General features: G+C 42.2%; 1 protein-coding gene across 1 annotated transcript in view; it reads right to left on the bottom strand.

The window, feature by feature from the left end:
• Frmd4b (FERM domain containing 4B) overlaps positions 1-1,176 on the bottom strand; it is a 246,277-nt gene extending 245,101 nt beyond the window's left edge. The window contains exon 1 of the mRNA XM_005383804.2: positions 1,084-1,176. The gene's annotated coding sequence lies outside the window, so the exon portion shown is untranslated. The remainder of the gene's footprint in view (positions 1-1,083) is intronic.
• Between the last annotated feature and the right edge of the window lie 21,359 nt (positions 1,177-22,535).

Below are 22,535 nucleotides of genomic sequence, written 5' to 3'. Positions count from 1 at the left end.
AAAAAAAAAAATAAGGTCTTGCTTTTCTTCTGTTGGGTAGTTCACCTTTCCTGTTTGACTTGTGGGAGTTCTGCAGAGATTCTGCTAGTCATCTGGGCTTGCAAATGTCTTCTATCAGTTTGTATTTGCTTTTAACTTTATGTGTGGTTCATTGTGCAGAATCCGTACTCTTTGGTTGTTGTGAAATCTAGCCAGTCTTGAGTGATAGTTGTGTCTCTAGTTCATAAACCTATTCTGATGCCATAAAATACCCTCCTTTTCCCATCTAAAGGTTTAAGTTTTTATTTATTGTGCTGGGGTTTTTAGTTCATCTCACCATTTATTTTTGTACAAAGTGTGAAGTAGGAATCTGAGGGCTTTCTTCTTGTAGGAAATAAGTTGTAACAACAGCATTTACTTCCACTGCAAAGTCTATTTTCCACTTTGACTTCCAGTGTACCCTGTACATGCAAAAAGCTCCATATTTGTTTCATCCATCATTGACACTGCTCTGATTGGCTTGATCTATTTTTTTTAATTCCCTTCACCAATAACACATTGTCTTAATTACTATGGCCTTATAATAAATTTTGATTGTATATTTCTGTTTTACTTTGCAAAACTCTAATTAAAATTCTCTCTCATTTAGAATACTATTGGGATTTTGCTTAGGGGTGTAATTTACAAACATTTATAAATCCCCAATATTTTATGTCATTGATTTCTTTCCACTTACTATGTTATATTTTGTCCTTTTTTTTAGTTCTTTTGTAGTTTTCAATAACCTTGTACATCTTTGAAAAACTTATCCTAAGTTTCCATATAGTGTTGAGTGCTTTTTTCTTAAAAGTGCGATTTTCTTAAAAACCTGAATCTGAAGGTATCAACTTATTCCTCCTCAAATGTAGCTCTCCTAAGACTTTCTGTTGCAGTTAGAATGAAATTCAAGCTCACTTAGAATGCTCATAGTACATGGCATGGCCCCATCTTCCTTTTAGACTTTACCATCTGTGTTCTTTTAGTCACTAAGCTTTAGCCACCCTAGCTTTCTTTATGTATTCCAGACATACTCAGCTAATTTCACCTTGGAATCCTCATACTTACAGCTCCCTTTTCCCAGAGTCTTGTCCCCCAGATATGCAGAGGGCTGGCTTCCTGTCATTGCCTGGGCTTCCGCTGAGATGTCCTCTGTCAGAGAAACCATCCATGCCCACTAGGGAACAGCACTCCAATCACCCATTATGACATAGCTCCTTTATGCCTTCACATACTTGTCACCACTTATAATGATCTTCTTTAGCTTTTGATTGGTACGGCCCATGGTAAAGCCTAAATTCTACAGGGTTGAGAATATCATGTCTTGTATTTTCATTTCTCTCCCTCTTTCTCTCTTTCTCTCTCTCTCTTTCTTTCTTTCTTTCTTTCTTTCTTTCTTTCTTTCTGTCTGTCTGTCTTTCACCTATCTTTGATGCTTTCTTTCTGCTAGGGCTCGAACCCAGAGCCTTGTGTATGCTAAGCAAGCGCTGCATCCCAGAGATACATTTGCTTTTTTCTGTGTCCCCCACACCCAACAAATCCCAGCACACAGTAGGTGTTCAACAAACATTTGTTGAAGAGATAAATAAGTGATCTGCTTACCCCCACATCCTCCTATTTTTCCTTCTGTGTCCTCTGATATCAGCAAAGAGGTATTTCTTTTCTCCCACTGGCCATACAACATTAACAGATAAATATTATGTAGACAGTTGTAGTCTCTCAGAGGGATAGCTTAACTGCAGAAGTACCAATAAAAGAGATTCTAAAAACATGTTCTGTGCATCCATGTTTCTAAATGGCTCAGAACAGTGAGAGTCTCACTCCCTATTCATCCTTTTCTACTCCTAAGAGATAGCCATTAAGAGTTTCTTGTCATGGAACCAGAAACTTTTCATCCATTTACAAACATCTAGATATCCATCTACCATCTATCTGTCTGCCTACGTGTCTGCTTATTATAGGTTAAATAATTTGAATTCTTTCATGTAAGAGGCTTTATTTTTATTAATGAGGAAGATCCTCAGTCCATCCCTACATGCTCTGATTCCACAAAACTGGAGTGAGGCTTATGTGTCTTTGTTTTCAATAAGTGGTCTAAGCAGGGTGTGGTGGCACACATCTGAAATACCGGCACTCTGGGAGACAGAGGTAGGAGGATCTCCCCTTCTAACCAGTTCAGAGTTTATGTTCCTGAAATGGCTATGGGCCCCAAGACAGCTTCAGGATGGGGTGGGAGTAGGGATTGGTGGTTAAGGAAATCAACCATGTGATTAAAAGGTTAGAACTTTTAGACTCAATTCCTGACAGCGGGGAGTAGGGTGAGGAAGGAGGGAGTCGGAGTTCAATCACCAATGGCAACGACTTACTTAATCATGCCTACCTAATGAGACCTCCACAAACCCCCAGACAATGAGGTTTGGAAAGCATCTGGTTTGGTGGAGGTGCCCACTTGCCAGGAGGGTGGCACCCCCCAAATTCCACTGCAATGGACGCTCCTGCTCTTGAGACCTCTCTAGACCTTGTGTGAGTACCTCTTCAACCAGCTATTCATGGGTGAACTTTATAATAAACCACAAATAGGAAACAAAATGTTTGCCTGAGTTTCTTCAGCCATTATAGCAAGTTATCAAAGCTGATGGGGACAAAAGAATCCTCAATTTTTAGTTAAACTGGTCATAAGTGCCAGGAGCCCTGGATTTACAAGTGCTGTGTAGAACATAGGCAGTGCAAGGGGACTGAGCTCTCAATCTGTGGACTCTGATGTGAGCTCTAGGTAGACAGTGTGAGAATGGGACAGAACACACAGCCAGTTGGTGTCTGCAGAGTTGGAGAACTGATTGCACGGTGTGGAAAACATGTGCATTTGGAGTTAAAAGCATTGCATTGAAAAAAAAATGTTTTCTTTTCAGCAAGATAACTGTAAAAGTCTATTCCAGCTCAAGGGTTTTATGGGAAATTACAACGTCTCATGGTTTTCTTTGTGATAGGGTTATGGCTGTGTTTTCTTCTACACTTTCCAAATTTTCAAAGATTAGCTTGTTATTTTTGCAATAAAAATAACTAAATAATGTTTCCCATTTCTCCTGATAAGAGAAAAATGCTGAAATGTCCTAAATTTAATGAAAGGGTGGAGGGTGGAGGGGAGGAGAGGTAAGGGGGTTAACCAGTGAAGGGCTTGGGGCCAAACCAAGAGTGCTCTATCTGACGGAATGGATGTTAAACCATGACTCATAGACACCACTGCACAGTGCCCACCAGCCCTGAGCAATCCAGAAGTAACGGTTCTTCTCCTTTTGAGCTCTCTACCCATCCCAAACTTCGCTGCTTTACACTATCCTGTCTTTCTTGTCGATAGCCAATGAAGGTTCAGTGTAAACAGTTCATACTCTCATTCCCCCTACTTTTCATTATAAAAATGCTCTTTAGGTCTAGCAGACATATTTCCAACTGATATCTAGCCCTACCGCTGATATCTATGGGACTTATCCCTAAATCTGGTCTATTTCTGGCTAACATTTGTAATTCTTTTATTGCAGAGATCCTTCACTCTCAGAAGTTTTGGTTTAAGCCATGCATGGTGGCTTGCACTAGTAATCTGAGCAGTCTGAGAGGCTGAGGTAGGATGATCTAAAGTTTGAAATCAACCTGGGTAACTTAGTGAACCTTAGTGAGATACTGTGTCAAAATAAAAAATAAAAATAAAGGGCTGCTAGGGATGTAGCTCAGTGTAAGGGCCCTGGGTTGAATCTCCAGTAACACACACACACACACACACACACACACACACACACACACACACATGTTTTGGTTTATCATTACTCAAAGAGGATTTTCATAAGCTGAGATGATTGCTTCTGTTCTAGTGCTGAATTCAGTACATGAACAGAAATAAATAGAAATGATAAAATCTCTGTACACTCTTATCCAGTAGATTTTAAAACCATGCTGAAATTCATTTTCACAGGCAAAAGTGGATCTGTGACACAATGGAAAACTGCTCAAAGGATCCAATTTCAGCTGAAATCTCATACCACATAGAGAAATTAAGCAATTTTTAAATATTTAATAATACCCTGCAATATTTTAGACTCCTAGGCTCCGAAATTATTGACAAAGTGATTTCTAAGCCATAATTAACAAAAACAGGCAAGCTTCCAACAAGTCTCTCAGAGCAAAAGTAATCTCTTCAGGGCACTGCCCAAATACAAATGACATCGACCATCAACAACAGGAGTAGGGAGGGTTACAGCCTGCCCTGACCTGGCGTCTGCTGAAAATGTCTGTTCCCAAGGAAGGCTGTGATTAGAAGATCATGACATTTCCAGCACCCACTTATTAGTACGTCTGGAGAATCACAGGAGGGGATGATGAGGTCTTTACAAGCAGAGTTTCCTTCACAGGATATTTACAAACACTGCTATTTCACTTTTCAAAGTTATTCTGGCACTGCTGCAAGGGCTCACAAAGGACGCAGACCCCTCACTCAGTCACCCCAGATCATCTCCTAACAAAGACTCTCACCACCCACTGCATCAGGCCATACACTTGTGCGTTCTTTGCCTGTATCATACAATCACCCATTCATCCAACCCTAATCATTTTCCCTGCAAAACACACCTGTCTATTTGTTCATATTTCCTAGTGCTAATGCCTTCACCACAGTACAGCCCATTAGCATCTTTCCCTTAGGCCACTTTGGTAGCCTTCTTACTAATTTCCTCAGTTTACCCCTGAGATGGTCCTTTCTCACGGTCGCCATGCTGACCTACTAGATTATTTCTCTCTTCGGCATAAAACTCTTCCATGTCTTCTGACTTGCACACAGACTAAAACTTAAATTCCATCCTGTACATGGGTTCCCGTCTATCCCTCAAACTTCACTCTAGTCTTGCCCTTGCTCTTGATCCCCCTCCTCCTCTGCCTTCTCTTTCCTACCTTCCTCGCCAACCCTAGAGCCTTTACACTTGATGGCCACACTGCCTTGGTCATTTTTTCTCCAGATCATCTCCTGGCTGGCTGCATCCATTGCTGCATCTCAAGTCACATGACCTTCCCTGAGCTCTGGATCCTTAATCTTATCAGCCTACATTTGTCCTGTCCTGGATTCCTGTTTTTCTGTGTGGTCCTAAAACCACACTGTTCACCTACTTGCTGGTTTCCTCCCCCTTCTAGAATGCCAGCTCTGCAAGGAGGGAAGCACTGTCCTACCTCTGCTACATTCCCATAGCTGCAGATAATGCACATAACAGATATTCAGTGGCCGTTTGTCAAATGAATATATGTGCTGACTTACAGTAAGTCAGAACCCAATTCTTCATTGCTCTTCCATTCAGTCACAACTCCCCTTCCTGCCTGGTAGACGAGTTGTTAATTTGCAGAAGAGCCCCATCTTGCTCTGTGAATATTCTCGCTGTCACCCAAAGACTAGGTTAGAATCTCCAATGTGGAGCTCATTCCTCCAAAAACATCCTTTGGAGACATCAGTCAAACGAAATTTAAGCGTCGTTGACAAGTGGAGATTACTCTTTCAGCAATGCTTCACTTGAAGGAACAAGTGTGTAGGTTGTCGCTGCTGGCAATGTAGGGCTTAATGTCTGAGTAGGTTGATTAGTATGTCACAGAAACTGATGCCAGTGGATATTTTTCAAGGGCTAAGGAAATCTGTAAGGTGGGGGGAATAGTATATATGTAATGAAATTGTCCAATTTTAAATGTAGAATTCAACAACAAACCCTGACAAATATATATACTCCTGCATCTACCACTACAGTCCAGGCAAAGCACATTTCTCTCCCCTGAGAATTTCCTTCCTGCCCCTTTGCACTCAGTCCTCCTTCTCACCCCTACCGCTGTCCCAGCCAACCTGTGATCTGATTTCTGTCACTATCTACAAATGTTCTAGAACTTCACATGAATGGAATCATAGGGTCTGGTTTTGCTTAGCACAATATTTTAAAACATTTTTAATGTCTTTGAGATTCTTCCATGTAAGACATGTATCTGGAGTTCTTTTTCTCCTCCTCCTCTTCTTCTTCTTCTTTTTCCTCATCTTCCTCCTCTTATTCCTCTTCTTCCCCCACTTTCCCTTCTTTTCCTTCTCCCTCCCCCCTCTTTCTTCCCCTCTCCCTCCCCCTCTTCCTTCTCCTTCTTTTTCTTTTTGGGAATGTTGAGGATCAAAGACCCAGGGTCTCCCATAAGCTAGCCAAGCACTCTGTCATTGATCTACTCTCCCTTCTTGTTGTTCTTTTCTGATTATTTTATTTTATAGTATTCTATTGGAGGGATTGAACACAATTTGTTTATCCATTTGCTTCAGTGGATATTTGGATTGTTATAGCTTGTGGCTATCATGAATGTAGCTGCCATGAACATTCCAGTACAAATATTTGTATGGATATATATCTTTATTGCCCTTCCGTGAGTACCTTTTCGTGGAATTTCTAGGTCTTATATGATAAGGGCTTTTAATTTTATAAAAACTGAAACCTGTGTTCCAAAGTGGGGTCCCAATTTTATATTTCTACCTGCAATGTATGAGAGTTCCAGTTGCTTCATATCTTTCCTGAATGTAATATTTTCAACGTTTAAATTTTAGCCATCTCCACAGGGATGAGGTGGTATCTCATTGTGATTCAAGTTTGTACTTCCTTCATGATTAATAACACTGAGAATCATTTTATCTGCTTATTGCCCATTTGAATAACTTCTGCAAAGGGTAACTTGAGAGGCATGACATATAAATAATTTTATGTCTCATACGTAAGAATTTGTTTTACTTAGAAAAAATTGAAAAACGTATCTGAGAAAATGATTTACAAAATATGCAGACTAAATAGATCAAATATACTTGGAAGCTAAACTAAGAAAAGTGTAAGTAACAAGACAGTAGAAAATATCCACATCTTCCTTTTTCTTTCACATACATCTTTGTACTCTTTGGTGTCGTCAGCCCTCATATCCATAGGTTTTACATCCATGGATTTAACCAATCATGGGTGCAGAAAAAAAGCTTTTTAGCTGTATTTGTTCTCAAAATGCACATGGTTTTTTCTTGTTATTATTTCATAAACGACAGAACAGGATTAGTTATAGTAAGTAATCCAGAGGTGACTTGAAGTAGAAGGAGGCGTCGTAAGTATTTTGCCAACTTGTGCACGGGATCTGAGCATCTGCAGGCTTTGGTATCTACGGTGAGTCCTGGACCAAGGATGACTGTGTACATTTATGCAACGTTCTAAGAAATTTGAGGGGACGAATTCACAGGCAGGGATTCAGGCTGACTTTGATCTCAGCAAAGAAGGAAAAGATTTTTCTCTCTTCTGTTCCAATTACGCTCTCTTCCCTAGGCTTCATTTTATAGACCATGGGCTCAATTATTCACGGCATCTTTTTATATCCAGTCTCGTAAAACTGTAAGGTGAATCATTACAAAATTAATATTCAACAGGCTTTATATAACTCTACTTAATGCAATGCATAACTCAGATTTTTATCACCCCAAGGCCTCTCAAGCTCTATAAATGTAAGCAGCTTAATAAGATTCTGTATATTTTAACTCCAGCATCACCTCCATGATCTCCACACAACACAAACACTAAATTTAGACCAGACAACCCCACAGACAGTGATGACAGAAATGGGCTGCTCATAAAAGGCCAGACTCTGCTCAGAGATCCACATGATGTTAACCACGGTTGTGTCCTAACGCGTTTATTTTGAGAAACTCGTGTTTCTAATCAAAAGCAGCTTATTTTGCTTCCAGAGTACTCACATAAGAACTACCACAAATTTTTATACTCTTTAAGTTATCATCACTTCCCAGGAGGAAAATGCTGATGAATTCATTTAGACATAGCTCCCTGCCCCCACTGAAACAATCTCCCACCTAGAAGGTGGTTCGTCGACCCTTCAGTCCTATGTTTATATTTTGTAGAAATGGCAACTAAAGCCCAGAAAAATGAAATTACCAGCCTAAGGTCTGACAGTCAAAAAGAGCCAGCTACTAAATCTAGGCCTTCTGTTCCAGACAGTACTTAGTCATTCTCTTTAAGATTTTTTTTCTTTAGTTATGCAGATTTGACTTAAATACTTTTTAAAAACTCAGACAAGTACAAAGAAAGAAACTGTTGAGTCACTTTCTAATCCTAACTCTGAAATAACAGCTTTCAAGCTTCCAGGAGGGCAGAATGATGGAAAAGCAGAGAAAGCCTGTAGAGTCATGCCCTGATTTCTTTGGCTTGGCAGGCAGGTGATGATGGGAGATACTTAAGCTCCCCTGGCCTCAGTTCCCTTGTCAGTATAATGTACAGGACGAGACCACTTCACTATGGTTGTTGTGAGAACAAATTAGGATCAAATTTTCAAGCAACTTCACACAACACTCGGCATATCGCAGACATTAGTGACATTAGCCATCATGTTTGTATCCTTCTAGAAATTCATCTGTATGTGCAGGCTTTTATTCCTTAAAACCCGGGGTCTCAGTATGGCTTAGTTGTAGGGCACTTTGTTAGGATGCAAAAGGCCCTAGCTGTCATCCCCAGCACAGAAGACAAGAACATAAAAGGAAAAACAAGTTAGATCTGTGGACTTTTTTTCACCTAATAGTACATCTGCCTTGTACTAGTACAGGAAAAAATGCCATCAGATGCCGTAAAAAGTCATTCTCCAGTGGTCTTTCCATGGAACCAAACTAGCTCAAAGGAGTTCAAACATAAACAGTAACTCAGAGAGCCACATCCTGGGGTTCTGACTGCTAAGCGAAAACACCTGCAAGCCAACAAGTATCTCAGAGTTTTAGGGCATGGCCCAAGAAACAAGGCCACTGCCCCCAGTCATATTCTAATGATGACGCCTTAGCAGAGATACACAGAGCTGCATTCAGTGTCTGCCCCCTCAGTGCTAACAGTGACCAGAAGGGCTTCATGACATACCCTCCCCAGGGTCATCTCACAGGATGCTTTGTGATGTCAGCATGGCCAAAGTGGTGATTTCCATGTGAAGCAGGGAAGGTTTTGAAAATATAAACTCTCCTACTCCAATCTCTTTTCTTCCTACTCTGAACCAACCAAACAAAAACAAACAAACAATACTCACCCCTACTTATATGTGTAAGACTCCAGAAAGAACTGTTGGCTTTGCGATAGCCAGTGACTGGTCGGTGGAAGGTGTAGGGATTACTCAGATGAGGGCTATGAAGCTGCACCCTGGATCAGTGGAAAAATACACTGTGGGTGACTAGCAATGTCTGCAAAGGAAGATGACAACAGCAGGGTGGTATACATGCCATGTTGCTGTCCTTCATCTATTTTAATGCCCTCACTTTATAGACACAAAACTGTGGTTCATGGAAGATGAAGAATCAGGGCTCATCCACGATTGCAGAGACAATACGTGGCAAAACCACTCTTTGTGGTCTGCAGCTCGGCATTCTTCTCTTCATGCCTGACTGCCTTTCTTCTCTGGGAGTTGGATCGTTTCCTGTCTCATACCCATTAGGTGGTCCTGGCGTGTTCAACTCATTCAGAGCACTTCTGTAATGAATAAATTATGGCAAGATAGTTTCAAAAAACACTATTCCCAGCCTTGCATCAAGGATCTGGTGATAGCATACAGCTGTTAGGAGACTGCATGTTCTGACAAAAGACCTGTAGCTAGTTTTGCCATATTGGTCAGAGATACTGTAATATGCAGAAGAGAGACAAGCAGGGAAGGAATGATTTCTTCCCCAGATTCTCATATAAGTGAGTTTCTTCTTCGCATAATGGAACTTTACTTTTTAAATTTTTATTTATTTATTTTTTTGTGTACTAGGAATTGAACTCACAACCTCATGCTTGCCAGGCAGATGCTGTGCTGTTGAGCTATATTCCTGGCCCAACGGAGCTTTAAATAAATAAAATGTAAAATGAATGTTTATAACAGTTGTGGAGAAATGGCTGCAGAGTTTTGTTTTAATTTGTTCCAATCCTCTGCAGGAAAATAGAATTTAACACAAACCTTTATAACAGTGGGAATTAAAAAGCACCATCATATGTTCATTATTTTCTAGGTGCCAGGCATGTGCAGGGCTCCAGGGACACATGAAGCCATTGGTAAGGATGGACGGGATTAAGTATTGTAATAAGTGTGCACATACAAAGCCTGGGTAAAAGACACAGGGTGTATTGAAATAAAAAATATTGAAGTAGAAGACACATTGCCATTAATCCCCCTCAGAACACTCCCGCACTTCAAACACACATTCTTGCCACTTTCGGAAGCATCTCTGGAAGTCCTAAGTGAGTGTCTTTACAAGGTGTGGTAAAAACGGGGGGAGTGCCCGTGCTGACCGGCATCCAATGGAAAGGCAGGCTTTACAGTGTGTCCTCATTTACTTTATGCACTGGACCTGGCCCTGCGCAACTTCCGGCTCTTCCCCAAAGTTAAAATGGACATGAGAGGTTAGCATTTGAATAATTTTGGACACCAAGGCAGCCACGGTAGCACAGCTAAAGATGCTCCCAAAAGAGAATTTCCGGAACTGCTTCAGAAAGTGCCAAGAATAATGAAATAAGTATGTTTAATGGAAGGGGGTGGTAATTTGAGGGGATAAATGGCAGTATGTCCTTTAATAATTATAAAAATTTAAATATTCACCTTATGTCTCTGTCTTCCCTCATACTAATAAGAAGAGAGTATTTAGAGAGTGACTGGTGGGAACGAAGGAACCTTAACAAGGTAAGTGTGCTTAAGTAGGGAGGCCACAAGCTCAGGGGCCAGACGAGAGTGTCACAATTCTGTTTCCTGCCGTTTACCTAGGGAGTGACCTTGATCAAGTCCCTTAAACTTTCTACTACAATTTCCTTATTTGTAAAGCAAGGCAAATAATTCCGACCCTGTCGGGATTATGCCAGGTTTTGCATTAAAGGTTATTAAGTTCCCAGGGAAGACTGGCACAAAGCATAGGTTCAACACATACTTATCAAATGAAGGAAAGAATCATTATCAAATATGTATTGGGTCTTTAATAGAAAAAGAGGCCCTTTGGCAGACAGTGATAGAGCAGGAAGTAATGAAGCATTAGCCCGAGAATATACAGCACACAGATAGCAAAGTCATGAAGAAGCACATTCCACATGGCCGGGGTAGAGTGTTCCACCATAGAACTGCCCAACAGAGATGTAACATGGGTCACAAGGGAGAAGTACCTGTGTCACTTTTCAATTTCTGATAGAGACATTAATAAAAGTAAAAGAAGGGGCTGGGGATTTAGCTCAGTGGCAAAAGCGCCTGCCTGGCAAGGGGCTGGGGATTTAGCTCAGCGGCAAAAGCGCCTGCCTGGCAAGCGCAAGGTCGTGAGTTCGGTTCCCGGTACTGGAGAAAAACCAAAACCAAAAAAAAGTAAAAGAAAACATGTAGAATAAGCATACTCACATGTTTAATGCAACACAGCCATAATATTATCACTCTCACATATAATCAACGTAAGTTTATTGATGCGATCTTTTGTGTTCTGCTTTGTGGAGTTAGCCTTCAACATCCAGTGTGTGTCTTTTTTTTTTTGTTTTTGTTTTTCTCCGGTACCGGGAACCGAACTCACGACCTTGTCCAGTGTGTGTCTTACACTCGCACTATACCCCAGCTCGGCCTCACCATGTTTCAGATGCGCAGTAGCCACATGGAGCCGATGACTCCTCCACCAGGCAACACGGTCCCAGAAGTGTGCAGATGAGAGAGTTTGCTGAAGATACAGACAGGCAGGGGGATGATGGGAGGGGATGGGCTTGGGTAGGACGGTGTGGCTGTTAATCTTAAATTGTCAGCTTCATTGGATTAAGAAATACCTAGTAGATTAGTAAGGTATGCTCCAGGTATGTCTGGGTGGGCCGTGGAGGCGTGGCCTGGGGTAGCATATCTGGTCTCTAGCTGGTTCCTCTCTGGCATTGCTCCCTGGCTTTGCTTGCTGGTCACCACAAACTCAGCCACTTTGCTCTGCCACATCCTCTGCCATAGTGTTCCTGCTCTGGAGCATGGAATGAATCACCTCAACTGTGAGCCAAATAAACATCTCCACCTTTAAACTGTGGGTGCCAGACATTATGTCTGGTGACAGGAAAGCTGACCAGTACAGATGGGCATTTGAAGGCCAGACGAAGTGTTTTAACAGCTCTCTCCAGGCATAGCCTTGCATCAATGCACTTTGCAGGTGCCCCTTCCAATGGCCAACTGTGCCTCAGGGACTCTGGATCTCCTCCCACTGGTGCAGGGGCCACACTCTTGCACATGGCGCTAACTTTCTGTTGGCACCTTCAGACTCTCAGAGTGCCCTCTGCTTCAGGGAAGCCTCTGACTTAGCACGGTGCACCATGCATGGTACCTGGGGTCATTTCTGTGTCTTCCATTACTTGGCTATAGCTGCTCAGTTCTATTTTGTTCTGAAGCTTAAATTAGAGCCATTGGACACCCGTTCCACCTTTCTTTGAGGCTTAACTCAGATTATGTTCACGAAGAGTATAGTATAGTTTCTGGCACACGATAAAGGTAGTTAATAATCAGTGTCAGCTAACTTTAAAGAACTTGTGAAATTTGTTTCTAACTGTCACGGAGGGATCCAATCGCAGAATGCCCCCAGAGACAAACATCTGAAACAGGGCTCCTTTCCCCCGAGTGAGCCCTACCTCCTTATTTCTGTTTCACAGCTCAGATGAATGAATTTCCATTTACTTAGTCAACCCATGAAAACCAGGGTGTTTACGAAAAGGAAATAAGGAGGGGAAAAAGACTAACCTCAATGGAAGTATAAGTTTTCCAGCAAGTAGTTTGTCTAGGAAATGACTGGAATGATTTATATGCTTTTCGACTTGGCTAATCCATTTGAGAAATTTAGTTTAAGGAAAAAATGATAGTTTTTCATAAAGGTTTAGTCCCAGGAATATTTATGATCGTGTAGCCTATAATAGAAACAACTAAGGAAATTAAAGGCCCATAAATAGAGGATTGGTTACAAGAGTTATGCTGATTTTTCTCCATTACAACCCCTGTGACTTCCAGAGCGCTTATTATGCTAATTGCATCTCCTGCAATAAACTCCACAAGAGCGGAGACCATGACCATCTTATTCACCATTGTTTAAGAGCTGTCACACAATAGATGCCAATAAATATTGAAATACGCGAGGTGGCTTATGTAGCGTGATTCCATTTTTATGAAAATAATACACATATTTATGGAAGTATGTTATTAGTGCTCTTTCCTAGATCGGGGTTCAGAAGGCTGCCGTTCTTGGCAGGCTAAAGAAAATTTCACCAGGATACAGCTACACTCATCCCTTTGCGTATTGTCTGCGGCTGCTTTTGTGCCAAAATGGCGGAGCTGAGTAGTTGCAATGGCAACTGCCTGGTCCACAAAAGTTAAAATATTCATTATTTGACCCTTTAGACAAAAAGTTTGCTGATTCTGCCCTAGATGGTAGACTGTTGTCTGAGGAGTCTAATTTACACACACACACTCCACACATATACGTGTGTGAATGTGTGTGGGCATGTGTGTATGCAGTGAAGATGCACTACTTTTATTATCAGAGAAAGGTAGTTATTTTTACAAAAAGAAAGAAAGGAAAGAATAAAAGAATGAAGAAGAGAGAAAGGAAGGGAATTAGTTGTTCACATTTTAACAATATAGAAAAATTGTCCGTAATCAGTGAAACTTTGGAGAACAGTCTGAACAAAATCTGTATTTTTTATCTGAACAAAAATTGTATTTTTGTAATGTCTAGACAAAGAACTAGAAGAAAATATACAAAAAGACTTTCATGGCTGTGTTTGGTAAGGGAACTGCAAATGGCTTTTCTTTTTTTAAAATCTTAGTTGTTATTGTCCAGAATAAATATGCTTTACCTTAGAAATAACAAAAAAAGCCAAAGGTAGGTGATACTGAAGAAACAGATGCACAAAAGAAAATATCAGCTACCTAAAGAGCAGTCGTGTTTCCTGCATTCTTTGCAGGTAAAGAAGGGAACAGCTGCGTGGGGTCCTGAAGCAAGTTCCTCTGGGCACACTGCTTGTCATTTCTGCACTCCGCTATGGTCTAACACGGCCAAGGTGGAGGGGTTGAAGCCCAGGACCACTTTTTCCCTTAAAGTATTTACGTGTACATGGCCCCAATCTGGTATGGATGCTTTTTCTTTATATTAAAATTTTTTTAAAAAAATCTTTTCAAAAGCACTGCTTAATTCCTTCCAATACACAGTGCAGCATTTCTATTTAGATTAGAAAAGATGTTTTTCCCCTCAGTGGTCAGTATAGCTCACATGGCCTGCTCTAGTTTGGATATAGAATGCTCCCCCCACCTCCATTCAGTCAATGTGTGAAAATCTTGGTGCCCAGAATGGTGAAAGCCATGCAAGTCTTTTGCTGGGAGGTGGTGGAATCCACAAGAGGCAGGATTCAGCGGAAGTCTTCCGGTCACTATGGACGTGCCTCTGAAAGGGACAGCAGGCCTACAGTCCATTTCTCTCCATCTCTTTTTGCATCTTGGCCAAGAGGTGAGCCATTTTGCTCTGCCACTTGCTCCTGCCATGATGTGCTGCTGCCCTAGGCCCAAAGCAGTAGGAACAACTGGACATGGATTGCAACTTCCCAGACCATCAGTGAAAATAGACCTTTTCTCTCAATAAGTTGATCCATCTTAGGTATTTGTAACAGCAGCTGAACACAAACTAGCACACCCCCTAGTTCAATTCCCTGACTTCAGTTTTAGCTGATAGCTGGGGGAACATTGACAGCTCCTACTTTCTGCTTCAACCACACATCTCTCAGCTCTTCTGCATAGTATGGGGTTAGGGAAGGACAAACCCTTGGGGGACACCTCAACAATGAGGTCCCTGCAGAGAGGAGCCCCTGGCACTGTGAGAGGCCACCTGTCTTGGCTTTTTCCCCTCCTTTGCTCACCATGCCCAGCTCTCCCTCCTGCTTTCACAGACTCTCCTCCCAAATTAGCTTTCTGCACTCCACTCTCAATTCAGGCTGTGCTCTGGAGGAACTTACAGTAAAACAGTTGATAAGACATATCAAGCCAATAACAATAACTGTACCACAGAACCCCAGAAAGCTTTCACAGATGGTGTCAAAAAGGCTCCTCGGTTTCTAGGATACATTCACTCAGTGTTCAGCTATTTATGAGATGTCTACATGGGGCCACACACATGCAGGGCATGTGAGAGTGAAGTACAAAAATACCCCACACAGCACAGGACATGAAGCAGTGGTCAGGCTAGCTACTCTGTGGAAGCACAGGAAAGACAAGAAAACTGGTGTGATGTTTGGCTCAGGGTTTTTGAGAAGACAATACTTAATGTGGGCTTGAGAACAGGAGATAGCCAGAGAGTGGGGAAGCACTACGATGCTTCCTCCATGAACTGAGGCTGAACATGGTGGGTATCTGACTGGCTGATTAAACAAGTGAGAGGGTTTCTGAGAACAACAAAAATATATAGCTAGCTGACATTCTACCCTTTCATCTCACAGGCATTAACTATCCCAAAAGTTGGACAGGCACTTGGATATCTACAGGGTATTAATTACTGAGAGGACCAAGGCTGCCATTAAGATTTAAACATGGCCTGGGGAATCCTCCTTGTACTCAGAGGCAATGTACTTTCTGGATTCTACTCCAGTGAACTGCAGAATCCGACTCCTACCAGGTGGCACAAAAGTACTCTAACTTCTTTCTAAAACCCACAGCTTCAGGGTCACAAAGATGTCACCTAAAATTGGTTTGAAGAGCACCCCCCTGCTGATGCCCCCTGAAATACCTACAGAAGAATGTGATCCTTACAAAGCTTTAGAGCACAGACACTTTCTGAGACTTTGTGTCAGCTTAAATGAGCTTCGCTTCTTTCTAGACACGTGCACTTCTGCACAGTGTTTTATGTGCTAAGAAAGCGCCGTGAATATATCTTTGGTGCTTCTGTGTTTGTGATCGATTGCCTTTTTGCTTGCAGCAAACTTGTAAGAGTTTTGCTTCATATTTTTATGACTCTCACTGCATACTAATTTTTAAAACATTTTAGTAAATTATGGTTCTCTGGTTCCTACTCCAGAATCGTTTAACTGATTTAATGAGCTCTGTCTAATTACTGCATTTCACCTTTCATCGTAGAGTGCAGCAGTGTTTGGGCTGAAATGGCTGGTAGTAGCTCAAACACCAGAAAGGAAAAATAATGAGGATGGGGACTGCACAACCCGCAACAGCAGACAGAATCTTTAACCAGATAGAATTCGTAAGAATATAGGGAAACAATGTATATGTAGCCTAAGTAATTCACTCATTCATAATTTATTACATATTTGTAAACTGCTTGCATGCTCCAGGCATTGTGGAAGACAGCAGGACGGCTTCAGTGGCGCTTTCTTAGGACAGAGTCGCTCTGTTGGGGGCATTAGACATGGCTGCTGAGAACTCCTGAGCTTTTCTGTGCACAGATGTCCCACAGATCTATGAAGATGGCTCCACGACCCTCTCGCATACCAAAACCCATAGCTCCTCAAGTCCCTTATATAAATTGGTAGGGTATTTGTGTGTAATCGATGGATATTCTCCTATGTACTTCATTTTTTACTGACTGTTTGTTCCTTTTGCTTTTGAGACAGGGACTTACTATGTTGCCCAGGCTGGCCTTGAACTCCTAGGCTCAAGTGTTCCTCCTGTCTCAGCCTCCTCAATTACTGGGGCTACAGGCACATGTCTTAGAGCCTGACTTCATCCTCCCCTATACTTTATCTCTAGGTTACTTATGATACTTAATTAAATGTCAGGGTGATATAAATAGTTGTTCTATAGCATCATTTAGGAAATAATGACAAGAACCAAAAATCTGTACGTGTTTAGTACAGATGTGATTTGTTTCAAATATTTTTGATCTGTGTTTGGTGGAATCCATGGATACATAACCTATAACTATAGAGAAGCCCCAGTATATGTAAACCCTGGCCTCCTATTTCCTAGCCTGAAGACCTTTGGCAGGCCGGTTAACCAATTTGTATGTCAGTTTTCCTTTCTGTAAAGTGGGGATTTAAATAGCATCTATATTCACAGGACCGTTGTGGACATTAAATAAGTCAATATAAACAAAATAGGTAAAAGCCTGCCCAGGGCACACCTCACAGGCCTCATTTGTCATTGTGGTATCGTGCTTAACCATAACTAACTCCTGGCAACCACAGCTGTCTATCTCCTAGCTACGTAGCTATTTAATTAGTTACCTGTTACTTATTCTTATTTTGCTTGCCTCCTTCATCAGATTGTAGGACCCATGAAGACGGGAATTACAGGCTTGGTGCCTGGCACTGCATTTGGCTTAGAGTGATGGGTGCCATCACTATAAGCCCATCAATGTTTGCTCAGTGAACAAAGAAACAAAGAAATGTTCCTCTCTCCGGACACACAACCCTGCTCACTCTCCACAAGCCTTTCGCTTCAGGGGTTTCCATCACAGGTGCCTATCAAATGCCATTTGCTGAGAATTCCACATGGCTTTATATCCAGATGGTCCTGCGACAAGGGGACGGCGTTCTGGCATGCACGAGAGTTGTCACACTGGGTGATGAGCCAATTCACTGTATTATTCATCAGCCAATGTTGTTGGCCAGAGAACTGATTGCTGTCAGCCGAGCTCTCCAATATTGAGCAAAGAGGCTGATGGGGGTGGTGGTTATTATGGACTGAACCCAGGATTATTGCACTAAGCTACTTCCCTGGCCCTTTTTAAAAAAATTTGAGACAGGGTCTTGCTAAGTGGCATAGGCTGGGCTTGAACTTGTGATCTTCCTGCCTCAGCCTCCCAGAGTGCTGGAATTACAAGCATGTGCCACTATATACAGCTAGGAGGCTGATGTTAACAGAAGCCAGTAGCATCACTAAACAGATATGGAAGTGGCAGGAAGAGGAGGGTTAAAAAGTGAGACCTTTCTCAGTCTTATACCGAAGCCACCACACCGGGCAAGTCATTACCTCTCCAGGCCCTCAGGGTACTGTTTCTGTGTGCAGAGGACACAAACTCTCATCAGTTATCCCCAAACAGATTTGTGCACCAGAACCTTCCAGAAACCTTCTTAAAATAGATCCCTGTGGAAGAAACGTTCACAGACTGCTATAAAAGGCTGGGGAGTCAATATTTTGAGCTTTGCAGGTTACATGATCTCTGTTGGAACCACTCGTGTTCAGCTCTGCACTGTGCAGCTGAAGCAACCACAAGCATGTGAGGGAACGAGGTGCCGGGACTGGGCCAGCTAGCTGCCCATGGGCCACAGTTCACTGACCCCAGCCCTAGATCCTCTGCAGCTGCCTGGCCTAAGGGCTGGATCTCTATATATTTTCAAAGCTGCTCTTGGTGACTAAGGGAAGCAAATGCACTTGGGAACCACCGTGTTAGAGGACACATTAAGCTCCTTCCAGCTCTCACTGGAGCTGAGATTCTACAAGTCTAACTTTCACAGCGAGAAAAGATCCCACACAGTCAACACTGTCTAGACAGTAATTCTAATATTTCTTTCAAGCACATGGCATTTAGGTAGCAGCTTTCTACACCTAAAGTTTTTACCCTCTCAAAATTAGATATTCTCCTTTATGAAAAGTTGGGCTACTTTTGGCTTTAGATCTCAAGCGCTGCTGCATTTTTTGTGACAATTTCATTGCTAAGTTGCAAATTGTAAGTTGAATATTATCTCTCAGGCACTAAGCAATGTGATACAGGTGAGCCTGCACTTTAAAGGAATGCATAAAAATGTGAAACTGTGAAGCAGTTGGGGAGTGTTGGTAGCATTTGGGCTGGAATTCCCTTTGTATAGGAAGCCCCTGTATTACTAAAAATCATGAGTTTTGGGTGACAATACATTCTGATTTTCAGACAACTTCAGTCTTCATCTATTTTCCTTAAGTAATTCACAGAGTGACACTTCGCCTTCTCAAAAGCATCCCATTGGGATGGTAAATAAAATATTCATCCTTCTTTATAGGGGATCTAGATGAAAAAGTCAAAATAATTGCTCCATTTCCTTTCTACTTCCCGAGAGGCAGGCACTGCTCCAGGTCTTATCCAACCAACCCAACTGACCTGCACAGCGGTTTACTGACAGATGGTGGCCCTCGGTGAGGTTTCCCTAAAAGCAGAGCCTAAGACAAGGAGCTGGGGCAAGTGACATGAAGAACATATTCACATGTTCTTCACATTCATTCATATTCACGTTCTTCATAGTCACATGAAGAACAGATAGAGGACTGAGAAGTCAAGACTGGGAAGGGCGCAAAGCCAAAACCCAGTGCTTTGAGTTGGGTACCAATGGGAGTAACACACCCACTCCATCCGGTTCCCCTACGGGAAACCTTCTGAGACTCTCGCGAGCAGGGAGGGGCAAGGAAGCTGCAGTCTCATCCCACTGACCCCATCCCTCATGGCAAGGCTCACTCCTGGGGATGTTCACCCCGCCACATACACATACACACCAGCATCCCACAGTCAGCGGGAGCTCCTGCCTATGGTGAGACAAGGCACAAAGTGTGAGTGCACATGAGGATTGCCTGCAGGCAACTTCTGGGCGGGCTTGCAGGCTCCTGTAGTCAGCTACGAGGATCAGAGGTTGAAACAGGTGCTATCACTTGCCCAAAGCTGCATAATTGGTCAGTGGTAAGATGCTATTTTGACACATACATTCCAGCGTTGGAGACTTTATGCTTAACCACAGCCAAGACCCTCTGTACTCACACTGAAGTCAGCTGTGCGCCACCCAGGGCCTGGGCATTGGACTTGCTCTCTGGCTGCAAAATTCCCATGACTGCACAGCTATGGCCTTTGCCCCAGCCACCAACTGAGGGAACTGAGGCAGGAGATTCTTTCCGGCCTCTGAGGGAACTGACAGATATCCCCCCTTCCCCCTAGTACTCCTCAGAGACACAGTAATTTCATACAGCTTCTCCCAAGACTTCCTCATGAGACCATACAACCAGCTTGTCCCAAAGCAATGACCAGCTAGCTGCCTTCCACATAACACATTTTCTCGTATTTCTTTCCACCTTCCCTGCCTCCCTCTTTTTTTTTTTTATCCTCTTTACTTCTGTTTCCCAGGAATTACTCTCCCCAAAAGTGCTAGGATCTCAGGTTTTATTCTGTAACTGAACATAACTTATGTGCAGTAAGTTTTCATAAATGCTTATCCCTATGTAACACTCACATATATACCAGTTCTAGGACAAAATCACCAGCCCAGAAACTTCCCCTGAGTCCTTTCCTGGTCAGTCTACCATTCTCATCCACAAGGCAACCAATATTCTGCCTTCTTTTACCATCAAGTTTTGCCTTTATGGACAAGGGGCGATGGAAAATGCAGTGTGTGTATTTTCTTTTTTTTTTTAAAAAAATACTTTTTCATTAAAAGACACACTGCCATGAACAAGCGGATGTTTGTTTGAAGTAAGGGGGACTATTTTGAGTACTTTGAGGGGGGATGAATGGCCAAGTATCTTTTACTGTAATAAATTTTTAAATTTCAACATTTGTTGTACTTTTGATCACCTGTTAATTAACGGAATTACAGCCTAACACAAGCGTTTGCCTGGGGCTGTGTTTTCCAGGGAGTCTGGGCTAACACTTGCCCTTGCTTGATGTATGTTAAGTCTTTGTCATGCTGTTGTCAGATGGCGGAGGGGGCTAGCAGTTCCAGGCTCTTGTCCCCTTTAAAGAATTAAACAGGACAACTGATGAACTTGAAAATTTAAAGGTACAAAGAAAGGTAAAAGAAGAAAAGACGTGCTCAAGAAGAAATGCTGTGAAGAAAAGTAAAGATACATTCTGCATGTGTGTGGGCAACTGCAAGACCAGATGGTGGTTTCCCAAAACTAATGGTTTCTGTCTTTTTTATCTTTCTCTGACATGAGACCCAAGGTGTGATTTGACAGCTCTCCATGACTGACAGGTCACCTCCTACTGTCCAGACTCTTTGCCATGCCCTAATCTCGTGCTTCAATAGCTCTGGTCCACTGAAGTACACATACAACCTCTGGTGGAAGACAGGGCCAAAAGAGTTATAAATACTGGCACTTAAGATTCATTATCAAAGTATTTTCACTTAATGAGTGATGTGTGACACAATGGTTTAATGCATTATTGTATACCCTAATTTTTTAAATCCTTATAAGTGTTTGATAAATATTATCTTTGACTCACAGATGAGTCAAAGGGATATAACCTAAAAATGGCAGGGCTGGGATTTAAACTAGACTGCACTTCATCCCAGTCCTAAACTCTTCCATGAAATACTCTACTTACAATTTATGTGAAAATAAATCCCAATTAATTTGGTAACCAGAAGTCTAAGGAAGCCCCAAGGCCAACACTGTTACAGGAAGCATAGAGTTGAGGGGCTCAGGAAATGTGTCCTGGGGGTGCTGTTTCAAAAACTATCTCACCTCTGGAGAAGACTTTTGAGAGATTTGCTGCAGTATTGAAGGTCCAAGAGTGGGAAGGTTCCTGGGAGCTGCAGGAGATCACTGACTGATCCAGAGGAAGGCTGGGGATGGCAGAGAGTACCACTCCCTCTCGCAGCAGGGAGGTTGCTTAACTCTCAGTGGAACCAAGAGGGTGCACACCATGAACAGGCAATTCATTTGGACACGCCTCAATTCATTTGGAAATGTACATTCCACCCTTTATTTAACTCATTCAAAACTATTTATTGGGCGACTACTATTAATTAACTCTGTGGCTCTTGATTCTGAGGTCATGGCAGTAAACAAGGCTAACTTTCTGAACAAATGATTAACAGATTTGAATTAGGCTTTTTCTCATAGTGTTTTAAACATCTGCTGGCCATGTTCTTGGCTATCAATATCCATTTTGTTGGAAATGGGAAGGGCACATCAAACAGGGATTTCTCTGGCTGCAGAACAGAGGTACTTACTGACTATCTCAAAAGCATCTCCAAAGCCTGCTGGCTTGGTGAGGGACTGTGGGAGGACAATAGCAAACTATCAGTGCCTTCTACACAGAATGTCTGGAGGCTAGGAAGCAAACGGTCCCCTTTGTACAATCACCAAGGATGGTAAATCTGGAAGAAGTGATTTTTTTCTTCTATAAACGTAAAACTGGGGCTATAGATTAAGTAAAGACCATGCAACTACTCAATAGGTAGCAATTTACAAATGTTTTAAACAGGCCAACAGCTTATGGAAGTAAGCCCTGCTTACTGTGTTAACAGGAGGAAAGAATGAAAGAATCTGAATATCACTATTTTGCAACCGGTAATGAATGAACGGACTGCCATGGACTGCCAGCATCAAAGAAATCACCTGTTACACTGCAGCTCCTGATGGAACAACCCACCATCTAGAGATCAGCCTTGAAAAAAGACAACTGAATCCCATCAGACTTCTAGAACCAGTCACGAATGAGCAACAGACAGAAGAACACTGCAAAGCACACCACGAGGATGACAATAGCAAAACCTAGTTTACAGTTCTACAGGTCAGATAACCCAGGTTCTTCAAAA

This window comes from Chinchilla lanigera, unplaced genomic scaffold (assembly GCF_000276665.1).
Source record: "Chinchilla lanigera isolate Chin_1 unplaced genomic scaffold, ChiLan1.0 scaffold00020, whole genome shotgun sequence".
Classification (NCBI taxonomy): Eukaryota; Metazoa; Chordata; class Mammalia; order Rodentia; family Chinchillidae; genus Chinchilla; species Chinchilla lanigera.
The sequence above is the reverse complement of the archived record's forward strand: the minus strand, read 5'-3'. Positions and strand labels throughout refer to the sequence as shown.